At 41.3% G+C, this 7907-nt stretch overlaps 1 pseudogene; it reads right to left on the reverse strand.

The window, feature by feature from the left end:
- Positions 1-658: 658 nt before the first annotated feature.
- LOC113960052 lies at positions 659-1933 on the reverse strand (annotated as a pseudogene).
- Between the last annotated feature and the right edge of the window lie 5974 nt (positions 1934-7907).

A 7907-nucleotide genomic window follows, 5' to 3' on the forward strand; every position in this document is an offset into this window, starting at 1 on the left:
AATATATGACTTAATGAATTTCATCTGTTAGATATTTAAATGTGACCCAGTCACTCAGGGTGGATATCGTAACCAGAAATGAACACCTTGGATGGTTGTGTTATTCTTCTTTCTTAAGCTAATGCCAAGGAATAGATACTCCTCAAGAATGATTGCTCTGTGTCTCTTTGACAGGTAACTTAGAGCAGGACTGCCCCCCAGAAGTGACTTATTCTTCCCATTATCCATAAAGGGATCATCCTTTGATTGACTTAGACTTGAAGGTCAAATTTTAGGCAGTTAAAATTCAGTAGGAGTTGATCTAGTGGACGTGTCTTATCCCAGTTAACGTCTTTAAATGATGGGAAAGAAAAGAAGATAAGAATCCCAAAACAGGATGTATAAGATTTTTTTTCTTTCCTTCCTTTTTATTTTACATTGGCGAAAATATTACAAAGGAAATAATAGTGGAATTTTTTTGTTTGTTTGTTAAAACCTGGAAAATCTGAAAATTTATAAAGGGATGAATAAATAAAATAAATAAAAACATAGTAGACTTCTGCAGGCAGACAGACTTTTGCAAGATTTGAGGTATTCAGCTGTCATTTAATTTAAGACAATATTAATTGTGTTTACCTTTACAAATTGTCTGAAACTTCTGAAATTTCTATTAGAAAAATTATAATGATAGTGCTGTGAGTCTTTCTGATAACATTTTTCTGCCAAAAGTTCTCTGTAGTGCTTCTGTTATGTCACTGTTTCTGAGGCTGTAGATGATGGGATTGAGCATCAATGTAATGACTGTGTAGGAAAGAGACACAAACCGTTTGTTGTTTGGTGAGAGGCTTGACTTGGGATGTAAATGAATTAAGCAGGTTGTGCAGTAGAAGAGAGTAACAACCATGAGATGAGCAGCACATGCAGAGAACACCCTTTGCCTGCTTTCAGCCAAGGGCATCTGCATAATGGTATAGATGATGCAGATGTAGGAGATGGTGATTAGGATGAATGGCAGCACCATGATCAGCACAGTGGCAATGAACACCAGAAGCTCAAAAATGTAGGTATCTGAGCACACCAATTTCAGTACAGGTGAGATGTCACAGAAGAAATGGTTGACTTCATTTGACTTGCAGAAAGATGTTGTAGGGTACCTGTCGGAGGCCTTGGTCTGTGGGGGAAGAAAGACACACAACACACACACTAGGATGATGAGACACACTAGGATGAGACAGAGAGATGTCTGCCTGCTCAGCGCAGCAGGCATCTTTTTTATTGAGTTCTCTAACTTCTATTTTCCCACACATATAACATAAACATATTCTTACAAAAACACCCAGGAATGCAGCACCTGTACTCAGCCAAACAGCTTTAACCTTGTACTCTTTATAACTCAAGCCTGTGTCCATGGGAACTATCTAATTAGCTCCACTGCTCTCATGGAAAACGGCCTAACACTTTGTAATATTTCAAACCCCTCAAGCTTCAATTGTGGGGATGTGACTTCACCCCACAGAAAGACATGCTGAACAGCCAAGCTATGATCCCAACCATTACAGGGAACCCAGAAAGCCAAGCTACTGCTGACATTTGCCCACACGTCTTTTTGGACATGATGACAGCACAGTGTAGGGGGTGACAAATTGCTAGCTGTGAAGGAATAGGTCTTCCTTTCTGACAACAAAGTTATCAGCATTTTTGGCACAATACCTAAGCTGTAGCAGATCTCAATCAGAGACAAATTCTTAAGAAAATAGTACATGGGTGTATGAAGAGCAGGGTCCACAGTTGCAATGAGGACAGTGAGAATGTTTCCTGTCATAGTGACTCTGAAGACCAAGAGAACTACCACGAAGAGTAAGAGGTGAAGTTGGGCAAGATGAGTGAAACTCAGCAGCAGGAAGTGAGTTACTCTTGTGATGTTTCCCAAATTCAGGTCTTCCTTATTCTCCATCTGAATAAAAAATAAATCCACCAGTTTAATCCACAAGGACGAAGCTGCAGATGATTATCTTTAGAAATAGACAGAGGAGTGATAAAATAAGATGGACTGATTGTAGTTCTGATAGCCCTAATAAGCTACCTGAACAGACTTGAGGAGATACCAGATTTTTCCATTTGAAAGTCTAGATACTCATCTAGCAACCTGACACATAAACTGTTTTCAGAAGGACACACCTAAATACCCTTCCCTACTTAAACCACTCACATCAGTCACTCACAGATCGAGGTGTGCAGTTACATGTACACACACGCAGTCACACAGAAACACAAATGTGTTTATGCATCTGGAGGCAGAATCCACATTCTCCCTTTCATCTCACTCCTGCTTACACCAGAGGTGCATCAACACACCCACAGTCATAAGTTACAGAAATAAACATGTTTATATCTGTTGGAGCAACTAAAGCTATACTATTGTTTAGCTTTCCCTCACTTCCACTTTACTTTTAGCCCAAAACAACATCCCATCTTTCTTTGTGCTAAATCTTCCAGTGCTCAGTAAAGGTTTTCAGATAACATTCTGAACTTTACAATGAGATCAAAGGCTATTCTGAGCTATGAGGCTGAGGAGGAAGAACAGAGAGATGGAAATCTCCACTGACAATGTATTTGCAAGACATCCTGATTTAACCCACACAGTGAGGATAAGCTGATCTTTACTACGAAATTGGTTTGTGGCTTTTTTCCCCCACTATATTTATTAGCATAAAAATAATTATTCTTTGTTTTAAATTTTAATTTCTACTGCCATTAAAGTTTTTTTTACTACTGTTTTTTATAAGAAGAAAGAAAATGCATTAATTGAAAATGGTTTCTATTGTCTTTTTGCTCTTTTTTTTCTTTCTCATAAGCTGTATGAGAGAAGTGGGAAAATTAAATTAAATACATTTTTCTTTGGATAGGACAATTGAAAATGAAAGATGGTTTTATGTTTGAATACAGAATGTTCCATAAAGAAGGAAACTATGAAAAGGCAGAACTATATTGTAGATGTAGAAATGTAAATTGACATTTCTCATTCATACCTATTTTTCAAGAAAAACATAAATATTTTCTCTCATTTATTTTTGGTCTTGAAAGAACTTACCATGCTAATTCATTAACCATTCCTTGGTGGGTGAGTATAGCTGGTGTAGAACATTATCAGACTTTCACTGTCATACTCAAAAAATTTCATAAAATTGTATGAGAGTTTCACTCTTCATCTTTTATACGTCCCTTGTGTCATAGTTTGATTGGCCCCCCCTGACAGTCGGGGGCTCAGAGGTGATGGGTGCCAGGGCAGTGTTCCCTGGAGAGCCAATCACCACTCGTCTTGTTCGCTGCTGCTAAAAAATCATATATACACAGCACCAGAAGCTGTTGGCAGTTTTTTCTGTTGGTGTCTGCTGAGTGTAGGTGGAGAAGGCCAGGGGGTGGCTGGGTTCCTTCTTCCCCCCTCTGGGTGGGGGTGGGAGCCCTGCGGTCCCTCCAGCTCTGCCTAGGCCAGAGTTAGAGACAGCATTGAAGTGAGTGTGTGCTGTGAAGGAAGAGGTAAGAGGGAGGAGGCCAGGCCCTCTTCCCCCCCCTGCAGCTGCAGGACACTTGGGACAGTGTATAACTGGACCAAGCTGCCCATGGCCAAGGCTAGGGGGCTTTTCCCCCCCACCACTTCGTTGAGGCTGGTGGGGGGTAGATTTTAAGTCTCAGCATTGAAGCAGAGCCAAATGGATGGGCTGCTGACGAAACAGCTTGGAGCCAGGGAAAGGAATCCCTGGCGAAATTAGAGACGGATCGGAGAGAGGCCCAGAGGATATCTCTGCCATGATCTCAATGCAGGACAGCCGAAAACCTGGAGGAGGAATGAAATTCCAGGATGCTTGATAAACTGAACTACACTGCAGCAGCCTACAAACCAAGGTATGAGACTGAGAAAGAGAGATCACACAGCAGACCAAGGAGAAAGGACTCAAAGCTATCTTCTTGGACTTCGTGAGGAGGAAAAACTTCCACAAACAGCTGGAGCTTGGTGAGGGGGGAGCGTTTGGGCCCCGAACACTCCTACGAGGGAAAGACTGGTTACTTCCCAACCTGAAAAGGCTTCTTCCTGGACTAAAGTTAAAGGGAGGGGCTTAAAAGAACTGATAGAAATGTAATATATATATATATAGTTGCCTTTAGTTTGTATAGTATTTATTTGTGTAAAATAAATGTATATACTTCCCCTTCCCCCTATAGAAGCCTCTGGTCTGAAAGTTTCTCTCCGGTGCTGGGATAAATTGTGGGAAGGGGTGGGGGGAGTCTAATGTGGCTCAAACTGCCACACTTGTTCTTGTGTTTCCGTCTTCTCAGTAAACAATCTAGACTACATTATGATTCACGTAATGTCCCTCTTGGGGAAAAAAACTAGCATCTCCCTTTATGTAGCTACTTTTAATCATTTGCAAAATAACTCCCTTAGCAATTTTAGAGTAATTTAAAATTGTGGTGTGTGAGGATCTTAAGAATAATGCTTATTTTTAGACAATAGGAAAGTTCATAAGGCCAAAGAACTATCTTGAGACTAGAATATTAAGGAGACAAAACTCATCTAACTTTAGGAGGTTTTGTGGGTTTTTTTGCCATTTTATTGCCATTGCAGAATGGTAAACATCTCATATCAGTCCAGTGCCTTACCTACCAAAGCTAGGTTAGTAGGTAATTTTCCCAGATGTCAAACATGTCTAAACTAGCAAAAATTGCCTTTGTTAGGTAAATGAAACTTACTGTACCTATTCAGATCCTATTTATAGGCAACAGAATCACAACACATGACACAGTTTCTTGACTGACTGAACAGGCCTGTGATATATCCCATAGGCACCACTCAAAGGAGGTGTCTCAGTGTGTGATTCGCCTCCACAGAAAACACCTCTTTTACCTGTTGTCTGCATCCTATAGATACCTAGGCCAGTACATGTGGATCTAGTTCAGGTCACTGTGGAGAGAATAAGCTGTTCTTCCAGGAGCAGAGCAACTCCAGCAGATGAGGATGAACCCATTCTTTAGAATCATAGAATCATAGAATCAGATGGGTTGGAAAGGACCTCTGAGATAATCAAGTCCAACCCTTGATCCACTACCACCACAGTTGCTAGACCATGGCACTAAGTGCCACGTCCAGCCTCATCTTAAAAACCTCCAGGGACGGAGAATCCACCACTTCCCTGGGCAGCCCATTCCAATGGCTGATTACCCTCTCTGTAAAGAATTTCTTTCTAATGTCTAACCTAAACCTCCCCTGATGCAGCTTAAGGACAAGACAGCCTGAATGTAGTGATTCCCAGACTAATAAACTCTTCCTGTAAAGACATGACACCATAGAATAGGCAGGAGGATTTCACCTCCCATGAGACTGAGGAGGAAAGAAGAACTAGAGAAGGACAAGCAGTAAATTGAAGGCTATAGGGACAAATGTCAGAGGGAACCCACACTACACATTCATCATCCTCCCTTACTCTTCTTTAGGCAGGTTGAACATGACATTCTCTGGTTATAACCTCACTGTCCAGGAACTTTGCAGGGCTTCTTTTCCTGACCAGATCTCACCTAGTACAAAGGTCCCAGGTCCACATTACAGTGATACAGCATAAGGTCCCAGGTCCACATTACAGTGATACAAATGGTTTATGTTATTCTAGAACCTAATTTTGTGAAATAGAAAAGTGGATTCTTGATTTGAGGCCTTGTTCAGTAATAATGTTTTGTAAATGTTCAGAGTGATTTTTGAGGAAATTTTTCTCTTATGAAGAAAGTCACTATGGCAGGAAAAACCCCACAAAGAATGAGGTACACACTGGCCCTTCTGTTGAATTATTGCTACTCCAATGTGGAAGAATTAGCAGCAATAAATTACTTAAAAGGTCTGATATACATCTCTGTTCACCAGCTCTCTTTTAATAGTCTGGTATGCATATACACGTTAATGAGAAAAATCTGTTAAATATGTGTTATCATGAAAAAAACAGTGCTATATAACTGTTAATTCCTTTCCTTCCAGCTCAACAGGAATAGTTCCAAGGGAATGGCTAATTCAGCCAATATGAGGGAAAATCATGACCACTATCCTAAGACTGAGCACATAATTGTGCTGATTAAATTCTCATGATGTTAAATGATTTCTTTAGTAAAGATCTGATTTTATACTACAAAACTTTAAAAACATAAATATTGGATAGTTTATCAACAGTTGGTCTGAGGTAATTGTAGGAGACCATTCTCCTTTACAACAGGGAGAAACAGACCTCCAAGGTACAATTTCAGAAGCAGCAGGAAGTCTGGAAAATTCAAATTAATTCCATCCTTAAAGTGTTTTCTCCTCTCTGCTGACCAAATAGGGGAATTGATTTTAAAGCTCACCAGCATTTTCACGTCATCAGATGACTACAGACGAGTAGCAATCTGTGCTTGCTAAGAAGCTCTAATCTCAGTTCATAAACAGAACTATAAAGCCTCGATCAAAGCAACTGCAAAGTCATCTCCATTGAGTTTGTGCTCCTGCTCACCTTCTTAGAGGGTTCAGAGTAACAAATACTTCTAAGATTCACTCACCTCACCCTGCTCTGGGTATGCTCTGGGTATTTCTCCTGAATATCTTCCATTGTTGTGGTCACAGGAACTTCAGTGAAAGCAATGTCACCCTTAAAGGCAACAAGGGTTACAGCTACCCCAAAGTGTGGATGATGCAGAACACGGCTAGAAAGCACAGATGTGTGGCTCTGGGTCTTACTTTGCCTTGTGAAATGGTGCTATTTTATGGTGTATTATTATAATACATGAATAAGTTACATGGACCCAACTAGCTTCTTGGGGGGTGCTGAGGCAAATCCCTTTATTTATTTCAAACAACACCTTTTATATGCATGTCAAAGTAACGTGACTTTCTTGACCAATTACCATGGGGTATCTTACTGCTCATGTGCCTGGGAGTACATAGGAACTACACCTCGCAGGGTGCTGTTCGGCACCCTTTCCCGAAACCCGACTCTTACACTATTTCCTACAACAGCATTTTGATCTCTTTGTTGCACAGGCTGTAGGTCAGAGGATTCAGAGTGGGAGTCCCCAGAGCACACACAGTGCTCACGGTTTTCATTTTCTTCCCTAAGTAGTGTTAGTTAGCTGGAGATGGGTGTGGATGACAGTGGAGTAAAACAAGTCACCGGCAGCAGGTGTGAGGGGCAGGTGGAGAAGGGGTCTTGAGGGAATTGATGGCACCGATTCCTCAGGCTCTGAACATTCAAGGGATGCAGGTCCCCTTGCTCATCATGGTTACGTAGTGAAGGGGCTGCTAAATGACCAGGTACAGGTCATAAGACGTGACTGTTAATAGCATAAGTTCTGTAGAGCCTGAGAAAGTAAAGGAATAGAGCTGTGCTGTACAGAACTCAAAGGAGGAGATGCTGTTCTTGCCCAGGATCAGGTTCTCTGACATCTTGGGCAGAACTGAGGAGGTACCTACCAAGTCAAGGATGGCCAGGTTGGAGATGTAAAAGTATATAGGGGTGTGAAGTTGTGAGTGGACAACGGTAGCTGTAAGGCCAAGGGAGTTGCTGAGGAGAGCAGTGAGGCACACTAATATATTGTAATATATTGGAGGTGAGGGTTGACAAAAACACTGTGAAAGATGAATTCAGAGACCTTGCTGAGATTCTGTGGATGCATTTGCTTGGTGCCCCCTACATAGGAATAAAAATAAAGACATTACTACATCCTGGGCATAACATATTCAATTCAATGTGTTGGAGGGAGGCTGAGGTGTGTAATATGGCAAATAGACACCGAGGCAAATCTAGCTGAACAACAGCATTGGCCCGAGACTTCTATACTGAGAGATAAGGAGGTGAGCTGGTGTGGAGTAGAAGCAGATTTGTGGCAGGGCTGCTGAGCACTGAGCTCTTAACTGC

Source organism: Corapipo altera, unplaced genomic scaffold (assembly GCF_003945725.1).
Source record: "Corapipo altera isolate COAL_440 unplaced genomic scaffold, ASM394572v1 145, whole genome shotgun sequence".
NCBI classification, from domain to species: domain Eukaryota; kingdom Metazoa; phylum Chordata; class Aves; order Passeriformes; family Pipridae; genus Corapipo; species Corapipo altera.